At 38.9% G+C, this 16874-nt stretch overlaps 1 pseudogene; it reads left to right on the top strand.

Moving 5' to 3' along the window:
• The first annotated feature begins 12504 nt into the window (after positions 1–12504).
• LOC137193391 (gastrotropin-like) lies at positions 12505–14045 on the top strand (annotated as a pseudogene).
• The last annotated feature ends 2829 nt before the right edge of the window (positions 14046–16874 follow it).

Here is a 16874-nt window from a genome sequence, read left to right as displayed (position 1 = left end):
ATGTCTTTTTTTCCATTTTTCTATATTTTGAACCCTGAGAATAAATCACCTATCAGTCAGAATGTGCGTGTGCATGTGCATCTTTGTTTTCAACAAGAGAAACCCCATCTGTTGGTGACACCATCCCTATTTATGGACAATGGGATGAACCCAACACCACCTGTATCTGTGTTATCAAAGTTATATGGGGGATGTGCCATTTATCGTGATGGGCAGATAAGCTTGATTTATGGCTTTTATTGTTTGTTGTTGGACAGGCGATCTCAGACATAAAGAGATTTGTTCTAGAGGGGCTCAGGCCCGTGGGGTGTTATTTGAATTGAATCATCTTTGCATGATTCATCTTTGCATGTACCTGATTTTGTAAATTTGCACAGTTTACTCCAGATTTCTGTTAGGGCTGTCAGTTTTTATTTGAAATTCAAACTGCTGCTTTTCTATGTTCAAACATGGGAAATAAAATCCATCTGTAATCATTTAATCAAATTCAAAATTCCCTGTTCTGTTGACCCAGCCTGTTCTCATCCCCAGGGCGTCAAATACCAACGCTTTGTCATACCCCTCAGCATCTGGCGCCCTTTAAGCCAAAATTATACTTTTCGCATCCACAAGTACGCGAGGGTCTGCATGACGTAAATTTCGTCATCAGAGGGTGTACATGTAGGCTCTGTGTGAACATCTGTTCTCCAATTTGTTGTGACCGCACGGTCTGTGCAGTTACTATGCTACAATCAATAGACACCTACCTACTGCACATGTGTAGAACACGTCCTCCAAGCGGACTCCAGAAAGTAGTATAAACAGAACTACTATACATCTGTGGTGTTTGCAGCTGTCAAATGAGGTGTCTGTATGAGATGCACCAGGCTTTCATCGAACACCAATGCAATGGGTATGTGCTCAAATACAAATACATTATTCAGCAAAGCACAAATAGTGGGTGTTTTTTTTTTTTACAAATATTTGTTTCATACAAATATTTCAAAAATTATTTGTTTTCGGGAAGAAAAAAAAATCCATGTTAAATACCAGTGTGCAGGTCGGTTACATTGCTATCTCTGTCTCGCTCTTCTGCTCAGCTGTTACATGTATCAGCAGGTCTCAACTAGGGGAGTCACGTCCACTTGCTACATGACGCACATTTCCTTATTTGGACATCACTCCTGGTGTTGTGGGTGTTCCCCAGAGATAATACTGAGCTACTGACACACACGAGTGCTCCCAAGGGACTCTCCATAAATGTTGTTCCCCTTCTCCTTTCCACAAAGTTAGGTTGTAAAAAATAGGAAATAAATGAAAAGTGCAAAGCAAGAATTGTCTTTGAAGTTCTTACCTACACATTATACTGTATGTTGTCCCTGTGTTATAGGTGTATAAATAAGTAGAGGTCTGTCAGCAATGAGGCAATGAGTAAACTTTTAGCTCAGTAGTCAGCGCAGTCATCTATGATCTAGGACATTTTAATTTTCTAAAATTAAAAGCGTAATAAAAACAAAAACAGGATTTTTAAGCCTCTTTCCACTTTTATTCAAATACAAAAACAAATCATTTTGCTGCCTTAACAAATACAGATACAAATACAAATACTGGGATCTCTGCACATCCCTACAATGTAAACCCATCTTCGTTATTATTAGAAGCCATGAGACCGATGACGTCTATATAAGGTGCCATTTTCCTACCCATGTGTTTTTGTGTCTAAACCTAACCAGTTGCTCTGAGCGTATAATACTGCTGCGGATGGGTCTACATTGGATTTAGTTGAAAACCCAGAGGGACGTGACAAGATGTCGGTATTTGACGACCTGGGATGAGAACCTGTTGGTTGACCTATCAGTGAACTGTCTTCATTAATTCAAAATGGGGTAAATTAGTGAGCCATGCTGAACAGATAATCACAACATTTGAGAAGTAATGTGAGGAAGCATTTTGAATTCAACACCATAATCATACAGGTAAAGGTAAGGCTGTTTGCTAACTTTATAGAGTTGCCCCTGCCATATCACACCTTTATAAAATGTAACTGCCTTGCAGCAATATTGGCTAGTCACCCAATGTGGTAGTGGAGGCAGCATAGTTAAGTATTCAGCCATGTGGGTTGTGTTTGAATCAGTTTAAACAGATCACATTAGTCCGAATTTGTTCGAATTCAAGTTTTTGAAAATGCGACAGCCTTAATTCTTGGGTGTTTACCAAGCAGCAACTTCTGGGGTTGTGAAATGAAGCCAATGCAGAAGTGCCAAAATCTGCAGTTCCTTGAATGGCCACTTGTAGCTGTCTCCAAAAGCGATTCATTCCCCATAGACCCCCTTGTTAAAATGGCCAACATCACTGCAGAAATAAACATGTTTACAGCCTGGTACAAAAAATGGTTTTGGTCTCTATAGCTAATTTCCCCTTTCATGACAACTGTATGGGGGATGAATTTTTTTATAACTCACCCGTTTAAATTTTATTAAGCCGTAAAGTTATGCATAATGAAGGACATGGCTGCTTTGAGTGACAGGTCTGCCAGCCGTTAGGTGGCTTGTGTCAGTCATTCGGCCCACCTCTTTGCCCATTTTGATTGGCTGGGAGTTAGGCAGCGTCACGCACTGCCAAGATGGCGACGGCCGGAGCGGCTCACTTTGAGCTTCAAAACCACTCTTCAGAAACCAACAGGTGACGTCACGGTAACTATGTCCATATTTTTATATAGTCTATGGTGTTTACTAAATATTATATGCACACAGACAGTGATGAATCAAACGTGATCAGTAAGCAAGTGCTTATTTTAGTTTGAAGATAAAATATTTGTTAATTTAAGAAAAATCAGAACATTTTACATCACATACATCTCCTCTCGATCTTCACTCCGAAAAGCCACAAAGAGGACATTTTGGCCAGAGTTGTAAGTGGTTTGCTGTGAACATGTTACATGTATAACAACAATAAGATTTCACACTGGCACTTTTGGTTGCCAGTATTACAAGATAAAAATGGGATTTTATTAAAACTTTTGCATTAACATCATCAGCCAGCAAATAAAACCTAGAATGTTTCTTGCATCACCAAAAATAGTGTATTTTTCTATGTATCTCAGCAAGCAGGTCAGGTCAAATAACAGCCTTCAAAATTAAAATGACTAGCACTACAAACCCAACATTACAAAACACTTCACACACACACATTTCACATACAAAGCCTTCAACCAATCACTGAACCAATCACTGTGTCTAAACTGTTTTCCCTAATCACATCTAGTCACATTTAACTGAAAGTACATGATTTTTTCTTATTCCGTTCTCTATTTTTGGTGGGGTTTTTTTACAGTCATCCATAATCTGTTCCATAAATTTAACAAAAATAATTGAATATCATGAAAACAAAGTGGTTTATCTAGCCTCTAAGGCTACTAAACATATATTTAACATGATATAATCAATATTGAATCTTGTGTGTAATATAAAGAGCTATGGATAGGCGTACAGATAAACCTTTGAGATACACATATTTTAATTTCCATATTTAATGAGGTTTTAAGGTTTTCTATAGTTACAGATTTATATGATAAAGAAAGTTCTGTCATTATAAAGATTGCAGTTATAAAAGACCATTTTGTACTCTGTGTGCAGCCACATTTCCAACAGGAGTCTTTAATGTCCAGTTTCACATCTCCAGCATGCCATATATTTTGCAGTGTGAGCTTTGAGGAGCTTGTTAAGACCAATTTAAGGTCAGTATGGCAACTGTCAGACCCATTTTTCAGTCATCTCTGAACTATCCATATCGTTCTCAGTCTTCAGCAATTTCTGGGACAGACTGGAAAGGACAAAGACAAGAGAGGAAGGGGAGAGACAAAGAGTATGGCACACAGAAATAGACTTCCATGTGTGGTAGACACACAGGGAAAGTAATGGAGAAAAAACAAAAATCTATAGGTAGTGTAGCATTTTATGCATCAAGAGGGTATAGCATATCACATTTTGATTCCTGAATAAAAAGAGTAGTCCAACAATTTACAGGACAGTTTATTTAAAGGATCAAAATATACGCAGCAGCCAGATTCCATGCTTTCTTCTTTCTTGTCAAAATGTGGCGTCTTTGATTTTCCCATTGTAGCCACCAGCTCCCAGCTGACTCAAGTGACATTACTTGAGGCAGTTTATAAGATATCACGCAGCTCCCCCTGGAGCTACATAAGACTTTCTACAATTTTTTTCACATGAGCAGTAGTGCTCTACAAGACCTGTAAGAAGACTTTGATGTGTAAAAGCAGTGTAGTTTCTCTTCAAAGAAAACACTAATTTTCAAAACTTTGCTGATTTATTGTCAGAGCAGGATTTAGTTTCAATGTGTTCCATAATGCATTCAAAACGTGTTTAGCCTAGCTAAGCACAAACACTAGAGGCATGGGGAAACAGCCTTGCTCAATCAAAAATCCCCTCCAACAACTTCAGAGTTGTCATATTAACACACCGTATAATCTCTATTTACACATGTAGAAACAGAAAAGGAGACATTGGGGCTAATGCACAGTTAGCTTTTCTCATAGACTGATCTTTCTGAAGCTATGATATTGGGGTTCTCTGTTGGGGTGGGGGGTGGTGGTGAGGCTGGGGGTTCTGACCATCAGCACCTGGGCACAGTGACCACACACAGCAACTGAAAAAGTCCTCTCCTCAGTGTGAAGTTTCCTGGCTTTTGCACACTTTTGTAACACTGAATAAAACACAGGTAATTCATGAATCATCTACTCCCAGTCTACGTGCTAAAATAATATAGACTCATACATATCTCTGCAGTGATCACACTGAGATGAAATTGCTAACACGGTACATCTAATTTGTTCACTACACATTGCACCTTTAACCATATTTCTATCTTGCTGTAATCATTCATTGTTTCTTGAAAATATAATATCAAACTGGCTGTTAACCAAAGGCTAACTAAAATATGTATTAACGGCGCTCTTCGTCCTCAGCCCAGCGTACGCCTTCACCTCTCTACATGATTTAAAAAGCACCAAGGTATTTCTTCTCCTCCCATCTCCTTTTCCTCTCTACTTGCCTTTCATCTATTCTCCTCATCTTTTATCTCTCTACTCTACCTCAGCCTCCTCTTCACTCCTCTCCCTTCCTCTTCTTTCCTCTCACCTGTACTTTAATTCCTACTCATCTCTCTTCTCATATCTTCTCCATCTCTTCCATCTCCTTACCTTGTCTTTCCTCTTCTTTCCCCTCAACTCTCCACTTTTTGTCTGGTTTTACTTCTTGTCCTCTTCATCTTCCCTTGCCTCCTTCCAACCATCCTTTCCTCTCATCTCCCTCGACCCCCCCCCCTCCCTTCCTCCCCCTCCTCACACCACCTCAGTTCACCCTCTGATGATTGCCGAGCATATTTCATTTGACATGAAGACAAAGGGCTGAGTACACATGTGGTTTCTCTGCAAGTCCTGTGTAATATGAAATATTAATGCAGGCATAATTTGGGTCCCTGGATGAGGGGTGGAGGTGGGGGTGGTGGGGGCTTTATAATCACCAGTGACTGCCTCTTCCTTCCCCAAAGGATGGTAAGGCTGTCAGGATGGATTGAGAAACAGTACAGATAACGACAACAGAATGCTTACTGATGGCAGCTACTGTGGCCTATTTCTGTCTCCGTGTTTAATGGTTATATTGGCTCATTGCCCGAGTTACTGAGGCAGCTCTGCCTGTCAGGCATTTCAAAGTTAAAGGTGCTATGTGCAGCATTTTCAGCCATCAATAGTCATGGTCAAATTAGTTATGATAGACTGGTACTATTACCATAAACAATTGGTGGCCTGTGTTGCACGCTAGTTGTATTGCTGGCATGTCTCAGATGTATCACCTTTTCTCCAATTTGCCATAAACTACTTTATCTCAAAGAAGATGTTTCTACTGCGTTTGTTCATTCTTCCCCTCCATTAGCTTGGTTTCCATGTAAATTTAGCATACATTTTAACCAAATGTCCAGAATACTGGTAAAAGAAGATTCTAATTAATTTCCACTCACTGACATTTTGCAAATATTTGGAGTTGGTTCATCAAGATAAACAGCTGGTGATGCTATTTTTCCTATCAGGGCCACTGAACCATTTTAGAAGTAGGCACAACGAGATGGTGTGATTAAAAGAGAGCCAGTCAAACCTCAAACTGTGAAAAATAACAAAGAAAACATGATGGGAATATGACATTTCTGTCAGTTTCATTGAGGAATTCATATGAGGAACATTACAGTCTCCTCATCTCTCCACACAGATCTCATGTTTTTGTTTTCTCTTTTGGTTTCCCAAGGAAGCAACATTTTTTGCAAGTGAGTTTTCCATATGCTTTAGTAATTCTACCATCTGTGAAAAACTCTTGAAGAAAAAAGTCAATCTCCCTTTGTGGAGTAAAGCAGTTGATATAATTTCCCCAGTAATCTGACTTTGTGGTGCACCATGTAAAATGAATGTAAACATTCTCTTGTTCATCTGAAACTCTGAGAGATCCGATCAAAACAGTGTCTTAGATCATTGCACAGTTGTTTTGTTGTGGGAGAGCACAAAAATCCAAAGTAGTAGTGGAAAGTAACTAAGTACATTAAATCAAGTACAACTTTGGGGAACATGTACACTAGTTGAGTGTTTCCATTCAATGCTAAGCCATACGTCTACTCCACTACACTTCAGATGGGATAATTGTTATTTTTACTCCGCTACATTTATTGGGCAAATATTAGTTACTACTTTCTTTGCAGATACAGATTTAACATACAAACATGTGACCATTTTGTGAAATATAATCCATTGTTATTGTTAGAATACAACCATCCAACAGTATATAAAGTAGTTTAAATTAGCTTCAATTTACATGCATAATAATATATCACTCTGAAAGGGGCAACTTTAAAAATGTAAGACCAATATTCACTCCTGAGAAGAAACGCTCCACTATGTTCTCCTGCTAAGCTACAGCTAGAAATAACACTGATGAGAGCAGTAAGACTTACTAAACAGTAAAGTTGTGGGTTGTAAAAATCAAAACTTGTTTAAAGAAACTAAAATGTAGAGCTGAGTGGAACTGCAGTCGGATGATTTTCTGTGGGTTCTTCACAACAAATGACACCTCTCACATTACACTATGTCTTTTTTTCGTTTTTTGATATGAAATACAGTGCAGCTTTGGGTTCTTCACTTTTCATTTCCATGTAGTGCGCTATTACTTTTCTAGTACAGTACACTTTAGAGAGAAACATTGTATTTCTCCACTACAATCAACTACTTGGACACATTGGACAAATTTCACATACAAAACACACAATCATTTTGTGAAATATGATCCATTGTTATAGAAGTGTATAAAGTTTAACATCGACCTTGACCAGCTACTAAAATTTAGCTACTAATTAATTCATAATAATCCAATGAGATACATATAATAAAGATATAACACTCTGAAAGGGGCCATTATTTATAGTAATGCAATACTTACTACTCTACACTTCAGTTGTATCTGCTAAAGAGATTTTACAAATCAGCGAAAGAGAAGCTACTGCCATTACTTGAGCGAGGACACTCTAAAATATTCCTGAAAAGATAAGTGCAAAGTCAATCACATGTTGGAATATGGACTTCTTAAAGCCTCTTTATGTGCTTTAACCCTGGTGGTACCACCTTGAGTGGATTCAGTCATACTTTACAGTCTTTATCACTCTCTTACAATAATAAATTTGAGTGAGGCATCATTGTCTGTTTGTGTGTGTGCGTGTGTGAACATACACTAGTGTCTGCCTAAAGCTCCATTAACCATACCATTACTAATGCAGTCATCTCTTTATACAGCATAGCATAGATTTACAGCAGAGCACGAAACTTTTGCATCAAAACCAACCATGTGCACACAAACACACACACACACACACACACACACTTTTTCCCAGGGGCACCAGCTTTCTGCTCCCTCTACTATCTCTCTCTCTCTCTCTCTTACACAAACACACACACTTGTGTCAGGTGACAACCATGCCCACACTCATATAAGGTCACAATTTGTCTTTCACATGTTTAATTCTCTCTCTATATATATTTTCTCTCTTCCTTTCACACTCACACACACATAAACGCAAACACACACATTCTCTCTCACACACACACTCATACACACCCACACATAGGCTACAGTTGCATCACTGGTGAATTATCATGCCGTTCCGCGTTATTAAACATGACACTCGGCCCAGATAATGGAGCCTTTCTTCATCTCAATTTGGAAGGCTAATCTTATTGCTTTGATTAGCAGCAGCTTCATTTGCATATCAAGGCCTCCCCTCCTTTAATTCCTCCATCGCAAATCCCCTCTTTATAGCTGTAGATAAAAGGAATCTATCTATATGTATCTTTCTTTAGAATCTTTTCTTCCTTCCCCCTCTTCTCTTGTTCTTCGTTAACTCCTCGTTCACTTGTTCATATTCTTGTTGATTCTTTTCTTGTTTTTTTGTATTCATCATCAGCTCTTTGTTGTCTTCATTTTCCCTCCTTCTCTGCATACACTGAAAGATGTCTATCATAAAACAAGAAGGAAGATGAAAGTAAAGCATGACTTCATTGACGTGTGACAAGAAATTCTAGTTACTCATTGTCTAGTAGGATTCACAGTCAGGGGAATTAGAGATCAGAAAAAAAGTGAATGTTTCAGCAAAAGTTTAAATTACAGCCTACTATTAAACTGTAACCACAAGGTTACAACATCGACAATAAACTCTGACAATTGTACTTTGCTCACTATTACTACTGTGGTTTGATGTGGTTTGACCTTGAAACAAATAAGAGTCTGCATAAAACTAAATTTTGGTGGCTGCAGATAGGCTACAAGTGCATAAAACACGTCATTATTTAACAAGAATGCCAAGACATTTAGTAGTACGTACAGAGAGCCTCTCATTACATCAGATTACACTAAATTACCTCACTGTCTCTCAACTTTATACATGTTATTTATATGTCCGACACTGCCTCTTTATATATACATGGTGGCAGATTTGATGTGAATGTCTATACTTTACAATGTGATAGAGCTATGACATTATCTCTGCATTACAAGTTGTGTAAGCTAAGTGTAAATGGGTTAATACAGAGGGGATTCCAACATGGGGATAATAAAGAAAAAAAAATCTGTTACAGTTGACTTTTCTCAAATGTTGAGCTTTTTCTTGTGAAATATGTCTTCAGTCTTCTAAAAATCCCTCATTGCTTCACTTTAAGGAGTAACAAGCTAAAAAAAAAACAACAACTTGAGGATTAAGAATTAACACAAAAGTGTTCATAGCTGTTCCCAAAAGCCACACTTGAAGACAGAGTGAAAATCTGTCATATGGTGAGGTAAAATATGCTAATCATTCATTATATTTTCATACAGTCTCTACTTGAAAGCATTCATAGTGGTGAACTTGTTTGTACATCACAAGTGACATAAATAGTTGTGTAAAGAATAAAAAAAGAGAGCTAGAGAGAGAAGTTCAACAAAGCACAGCAGCTAAAAGCTAGCATTGCTAATATGTCCACAATGACAATGCTAACATACAGATGTTTAGCAGGTATACTGTTCACCGTGTTAGTGTAGCATGTTAGCATGCTAACATTTGCTAATTAGCACTAAACACAAAGAACAGCAGAGGCTAATCTAATAGGTATTGAGATATTTAAGTCTAGACTAAAGTGTTGGACTGACCAGCAGACCAGCATTGCTATCCCTGGAGCAATATATTGACTTTTTTAATGTTTTTTTTTAATCATTTATTATTTCCATGTGTTTGCTGTCTGTTTTTCAGCACTTGCAGTAGCTCATTATGCTCAATAGGGACGAATGGTCTCAGGAAAGACATGATCTAATCAAGAGTGACATGCTGTATAAAGGCAAGATATGAATAAAAATATGCTTCATCTTCTATATATAAATAGGTTCAACTATACATTTACCACAAAGTACAACAGAAATATCAGACAAATTCAACACCTCACATTAGAGCAATATCTGTGGAAACCATAAGAGGAAATGTGCATCACAAAGTCTGGATCATACAGTAGCTTGGAAATTCTGCACAAAATGCTGCATCAGCCTCCAGAGTGTGAACGCTGCAGGGTCAAAGGCAAGAGGGTTAAAAGTCAAACTGAAACGTTGTCAAACACAATTCACCTAGCTGAAGTAAAAGAAATATAAAGTGGAAGGTAGTGGAGGGTGTTTTTTTTTTTTTTTTTACTGCATTTCTGCCCTTCAGAACACTGACCTCTCGTGTGAGTGTCTGTGTGAGAGAGAGAGAGAGAGTAAAAGAGAGATAAAGATAGTGGGTGTCTTTTATAGGATGTTGGCCAATATGATGTTTTATGTATCTATAAAGAGCTCCAAGGCCATGTTGCCTTCTCATGATTTAGAAACACTATCAGTGGTCTGTGAAAATGCCTGTATTGTGTGAGATCGAAGTTAAGTGCAGCATCAAAAGCTTTTACCTATTCACAGTTTGTCAGAATTGAAAGCCTGGGGTGCTTCAGTCATGTAGTCACCTTAATGGACAATTTTCAGCCACCAATGTGTACAAGCAACATTATACTGTAATTATGTTAATGGTGTGGTTGTGCTACAGTGTTTTTACTTGAAGAAGATTGAAGAAGTGTTGGTTTTGTCACTTGTTTATAGGTTTTTTTCCATTTCTTTATGTCTTTATTTTCACATATCTGGTGTTAGAAGTCCTTTAATTATCTGTGGTGATTAATCCATTTGGTTGAGGGAAATGGTTTATGAAAATCAAGAAAAAAGAAGAAAATAGGGAAAAAATCTCAATTGAAAGCCATAAAATTTATATTAACACAGTAGTAGTACTTGAACATGAATAGCAATGAGCCACACTGAGTATAAAGTTAGTTCAGGGAGGCCACTGAAGTTGTGTCTGTCATTAGCTGATTTGCATCAGCTGTTTCATTTATGCTTCACCATTACTGACGTCCAATCATATTCATGAGTATTTGCAGCATGGCCGTTATAACCTGACACTTGTCACTACTACGCTGCCAACACCTTCATGCCAGTGCCGCTCCCTCCACCATCCCAACATTCTCCTCCTCATGTGCTGAGGTTTTGATACTGTTGATTTAGTTCATGTATGTTTTAGGACACTTTTTCAAAAAAATCTAGTTAGAGGAAATGGGTACTGACACGTCAAGCGTTGAAAATAATTTGAATGCAACGCTTGTAGCATGATCTGAAAAGAACTGATGTTTTCCTGTTGACTTTCAATGCCTCTGCTGCCTCACTTGAGGGATATTGTGGTAACATCACTGTAAAGCACCTGTGTTTTACAGGTGCTTTACAAGTGTCCAAACAGCCTTACCTTTATCCACATCTTTCCTCTTTTTAGGACACATGGTCTGATGATTATGATTGATCATCAGTTCAGCAATGTTTTCTGCAATGCATCAGAGTACAAACTGCAAACACCTCCCTGTCAGAGTACATGACACGACCTGTTGTGCTTGCAGACTGTTAATTTGAGAGTTCATTTTTTACCGTGAAATACAGTTAAAGTTCCAAAAAGCAAGTAAGTGGACCTTTGAGTTGTACACATACGGCGAATTTTGAACACATTTTACAGATTTTATGATTAAGTTCAAATGGTCAAATTTTGAATTAAAAGTGACAGCACTAGTATGTGCTTGTTAAGGGACAGTTAGTTTTCCAGCAAAGTTCTTGTTGCCTCTCAGACTCTTTGCAGCAACCATTCTGTTGCAAAAGCACAATTTTCTCTGGTTTACATAATGTTTGCTAAAAATTACAGAGAGCAGCTGATTTGGGAAACTTTTAAGCCTCTTTACAAAATAAAGTATATGTTCATGACCTGTTTTTATTATTTATGTCCTCAGTAGAAACAAATGGACTTGGCTGAGAGCCACAGACAGGGTGGGAGAGTCAGAAAGTATCGAGAGACCAACTTACACATTGTTGGTTTTGGTCTTTTCATGGGATTTAGAAACAACAAAAATGTAGAATGTTACCAGCCTTGTTCTTCAAACACAACTTTATTTAGGAATACATGCCATTTGAGCACAATAAACACTAAAATAATTATTTAAAGTTTTATAACTAGATTTTGTAAAGTGCTCATGAAATAAGTCATACTGTGTCACAAACTTTCATCATAGTCTGGCACTTTTTAGATGCTGCTCTCTGAATAAAGACCTTGAATAAGTATGCAGTGATCTCTTTTACACACCAGACAGTTTCCTTTTTAGAGATAACAAACTACTTCAAATAGATAGATTGTATTTTAAAACAAAGCTCTTATTTGATTTTAGAGTCCACCGCAGTAAAAGTAGAGTGTGTGACCATAAAGCCATCGCAGGAGAGTTCATTGACCTGCTGAGCAGTCACTGTTTTACTCGCTGCTTGGGGACTCAATAAACGTCCGTTTATGTGGGTTATTGCCCCTCTCCCTCCTAGCCTGTTGTAATCATCATCTTCAGCCGTGATTGCACTCTTGTGACATCACATGCAGATGAGGCAGGTGGCGAGAGGTGTGAGTATATAAACGGGGAAGCGTCTTGGTCTCAGTACCTTGCTCTTCCCCCAGCTTGCCTCAGCATCTCTGCTCTCACGCCTCCACTCGCAACACCACCACAATGGCCTTCACTGGAAAATGGGAAACAGAATCCCAGGAGGGATACGATGAGTTCTGCAAGCTGCTGGGTGAGACTGAATCAAAAAAGCCTCTTCAGCCAAATAATACATCCATTTTGCTTTCATATATTTGCATCTCTGAATGTCTAAACTGGTATTGGGCTCTAATAACCTCACCCTTCTCTTCTTTTTCCCACTCCAGGTATCCCCAGTGACATCATTGAGAAGGGCCGTGACTACAAGCTGATCACAGAGGTGACCCAGGATGGCGATAACTTCACCTGGACCCAGATCTACCCCACAAACGCCAAAGTCACCAACATGTTCACCGTCGGCAAGGAGTGTGACATGGAGACCATCGGAGGAAAGAAATTCAAGGTAGGAGGGAAGGAATCCAAAACTGGATGAAACCATGAAGGTGCTTACAAACCCAGCAGAAAGGAATGGATACATAGATGGATGAATGCTCCTCGCTACCCTGACTGATTATAACCTGTGTGTTTTTAGGCCACAGTGCACATGGAGGGAGGCAAGCTGAACGTGACCTTCCCCAACTACCACCACACCTCTGAGATCAGCGGAGGCAAGCTCATCGAGGTAAACACGTTCACTCACTTAGGCTTTAAGTGCTGAGAACCAGGCACGATGGCAGCAGTTATTATACTAAACACCCTGCAGGGATCATTACAGTCATTAATGTTATATTTCCGCAGCCGGGGATAAGCATTCGCTTACAAGACTCTGTCACACAGAGTAGTGTGAAAGAGGCCGATCTTAACAAGCAATTCATTCTCAGTCTCACTTTAAACCTAAGTCTGTGTGAGATGATTCTCCAAATGTAACCGGAGATTGAGTATTTGCAGGTCCTTTTGTTTCCATTCCAGATTCAGCTTTTCTGAAAACTTCAAGAATTAACTTAAAAATGACAATATTCAAAAGTTAACACATTTATTTGGATTGGAAACTGTATAATAATGTATTTCGGCATACAAATGTGAATTTCAATTTGTTTAACGATGATTTTAGGTTGGAACAATCAGTCACAAACTAAAGCAGATATAGTTATAACCAGGTAGTTATATTGGGAACTATTATAGGCACCATTTACATTTTACTCACGCTGTTGTACTATATCATTTCACTTAGGAGCATAGAAATATATTTTGATTTATATATTATATTGAAGTATAACAAGGTACTGGAATAATCTATTTCCTGTTGTAATAATTTACTTCTTTTTTTTGTCTTTTAGACCTCTAAAGCAGGGTCTGTAGTGCTGAAGAGAACCAGCAAGAAGATGTAACTGCTGACTGACCTTTCACCCCTTATTAGTTACAATGGAGAACTCAGAACTACAGCCACTGCAATAAATAAATGAAGACTATGATACTACATGAACATGTGTGTGTGTCTATGTGTATCTTACTGTAGTGCAATACTTTTAAGTATAATGTGTGATTTTTAGACATAAAAAAATCAGTGACCACTTTTCTTGAAATATAAGAGTTTATGCAAGAATCAGGGAAAAACAGTTGATTAGTGCCAAAGCTTAAAGGGAGTCAGTGGAGCCAATCTTGCAGGGACTGGCAGCAGAAGTACATAAGACTTCTATCAAAATGTTCTCGACTTGTAGAAATATGCCTTAACATTTAGACTATATGAAATGATTTCCTCAACACTAATTAGCACCAAAACGTGCATGCAATGTGTCTACAGTCTACAAATTAGAAGTATTCAAATGAAAATAAATCTTTACCATGTAGATATTAATAGTTTAAATAGCAACATACAAAATTGATTCTTAGGATAAATGAGAAGAGCTTTATTGTAATTTGTAATAGACACATATAGTACAAGAGGAAGTGAGGGATAATAAAATGTCATGACTTTTGTCAGCAAATCCACATTTGGGTGGCCAAACAAGAGATGCAAATGTCAGGTTTAAATCCGCCCTGATTCGAGGCCATCATACGATGTATCAGGTTCTTGTTGCTTTCAGTCATCTTAGCAACTGCAGGTGGGGAAACATGATTTCATGTTGGTGTACAGTAGCAAAAAACGTTAATTAACTCGAACAGAGAGAGGTGTTTTCCAATAAAATCCATACAAACCATGTAGAAAAAATCAAAGGTTGCACAGGATTTCTTCCTCACTCGAGTGCTGCTCAGCTGCAGTGCTGCCACTTTGGTCCAGACTGAAATATCTCAACAAATGTTGGATGGATGCCATGAAATTGACATTCATGGTGTCCAGCGGACCCAGCGCTAGAGCAAATCAATAGGATGGGCATTGGATTTTCGTGAGGGAGCACACAAATTCACCAAGGCAACTGCAAAACAGCAACAACAGGTGCAGTGCATGCACACTGGCACACTACACATCACTTTAATGTATTCGTTGACGAAAAGCATTTTATAATTATATGTTAGTATTACTATTGTAACCTGCCGCTGAAACAATAAATATGAAAATAGTCCACTCACCCTCTGATCCTTTTCAAAACGTAATTGAATCAGGTGAGCTTTGTGTTGGTGAAGCATACGCCTTCTCTGATCACTGAAGACGTTTTTCAATGCTGAGAGAGTTCTCACAGATGGCAGTGGAGGCCCCAAATGTTAATGCAGACTTAAGTGCTATTAGGACACTTGGCATTGCTTCTAGGGTCTTATGTGCAGGTGTTGAGAAGAGTTTTCAGAGTCCATTTCCTATCAACTGAGGGCAGGGAAGATAATTCCGTGTGTGCAGAGAAACTGTTTGGCAATAGCATATTCATCATCCTCAAGTTTGCCGCTGGTCAACTCCAATCGAGTTTTCAAGTGAGACGAGTGATTCCAAGAGCACACTGTTACGTTCTCCAAAGCGCCAGGCCATTTCTTCACACACCGCATCAATACGACCATAAAGCAATGTCCGAGGCTCCACGGTATTTGTGTTGTCTTCCTGATGGTTTTTTTGCACTCCCATTGATTGTTCAATGACATAATCTCGAAGATGCGTGTTGGTTGTTGTACGTCTTTTTTTGGCTTTGGCTGGCTGCATCAGTAGGCCTACACTGATCTCACTGAACTCTGTCACTGCAGAGACACTCAACACATTCTGTGGCAGAATTCACCAGTTTGTCGGCTGCCAGGAGATCCATGACCTGGGACTGCAGCAGTCTGTTAGGTGGCTAACGAAGCAACAACATCTTGTTCACCAGAAGTGCAATAAACCTGAAACTACAGGCTTTGAAATGGCACAAACCAGCCCGATTGTTAAACCTGATTCAACAGTTCAAATATATCCTGATGAGATTTCAGTACAACTTGCACAGTGGCCAAGTGCCTAATCCAGCGTTGGTCGAGCAGATGTTTTAGTGTTGCCCCCTTGTAATGAACGGCGACCTCAGGCTTTCTTATTAATCTGGAATCTGGAACTACGACCAGATGGAGTTGATGATCAAAACAATGTATGTAAGGAATTTCCCTGCAATTCATCCTGAAGAATTTTCTATACACCTTTGTGCTTGCCCAACATCAGTGAGGCTCCATCATACAATTTGCTGAGTATTCTCTCTCTGCTAAGTGCTCTCTAATTTCATAATTCCTATCAACAAACCCAATTACGATGGAAATGTTCTTCTGCCCTGTAGGATCCCTCGTACCGTCAACTTCAATAGTATAAAAGAATCCCCTATGTCCCTGATAATATGCTCTGTCACTAAGGTGCTCATTGATGCTATCAGTTAATTTTCGATATCATGGGATGTGTATGTTGCCTTGTGGGGAATGGTTTGTTTTTGCAGGGTATATTCAAAGAGTGATAGGAACAGCCAACTTCCCGGTTCTGTCCATTGACTGTATGTAAAGATGGACGTCATGACAGCTCCCCAAAAGTGCAACCAAAACATCTCGATCACCCCCCTGGAGGCTGGCTGCAGTATAGATCATAAATCCCGCCCCCTCTATGTTAGCAGATGGGACATGAGCCAAACTAAAAAATCAGAGTACACATCAGTTAAATACTGATGTACTTTCATGTGCTCATTTTTCTGATAGGTTTGTTTTTAATTAGTTATTTGACAATATAGAAAGGGGCTGTGACGTGATGATTGACAGCTGTGAAAGCCGCTCTCAAACTTCCATCAGACAGCGGGATGGCTGAGTAGGCATGTCCCGCGGGCCACGGGCCAACTGATCTTTGTGCACAAATCATCTCACATATGGTATGTTCTTTTGAAGTGGTATG

This window comes from Thunnus thynnus, chromosome 12 (genome assembly GCF_963924715.1).
Source record: "Thunnus thynnus chromosome 12, fThuThy2.1, whole genome shotgun sequence".
In the NCBI taxonomy this organism is placed as follows: domain Eukaryota; kingdom Metazoa; phylum Chordata; class Actinopteri; order Scombriformes; family Scombridae; genus Thunnus; species Thunnus thynnus.
Note: the sequence above shows the minus strand (reverse complement) of the source record. Positions and strands in the feature narration are given on the sequence as shown.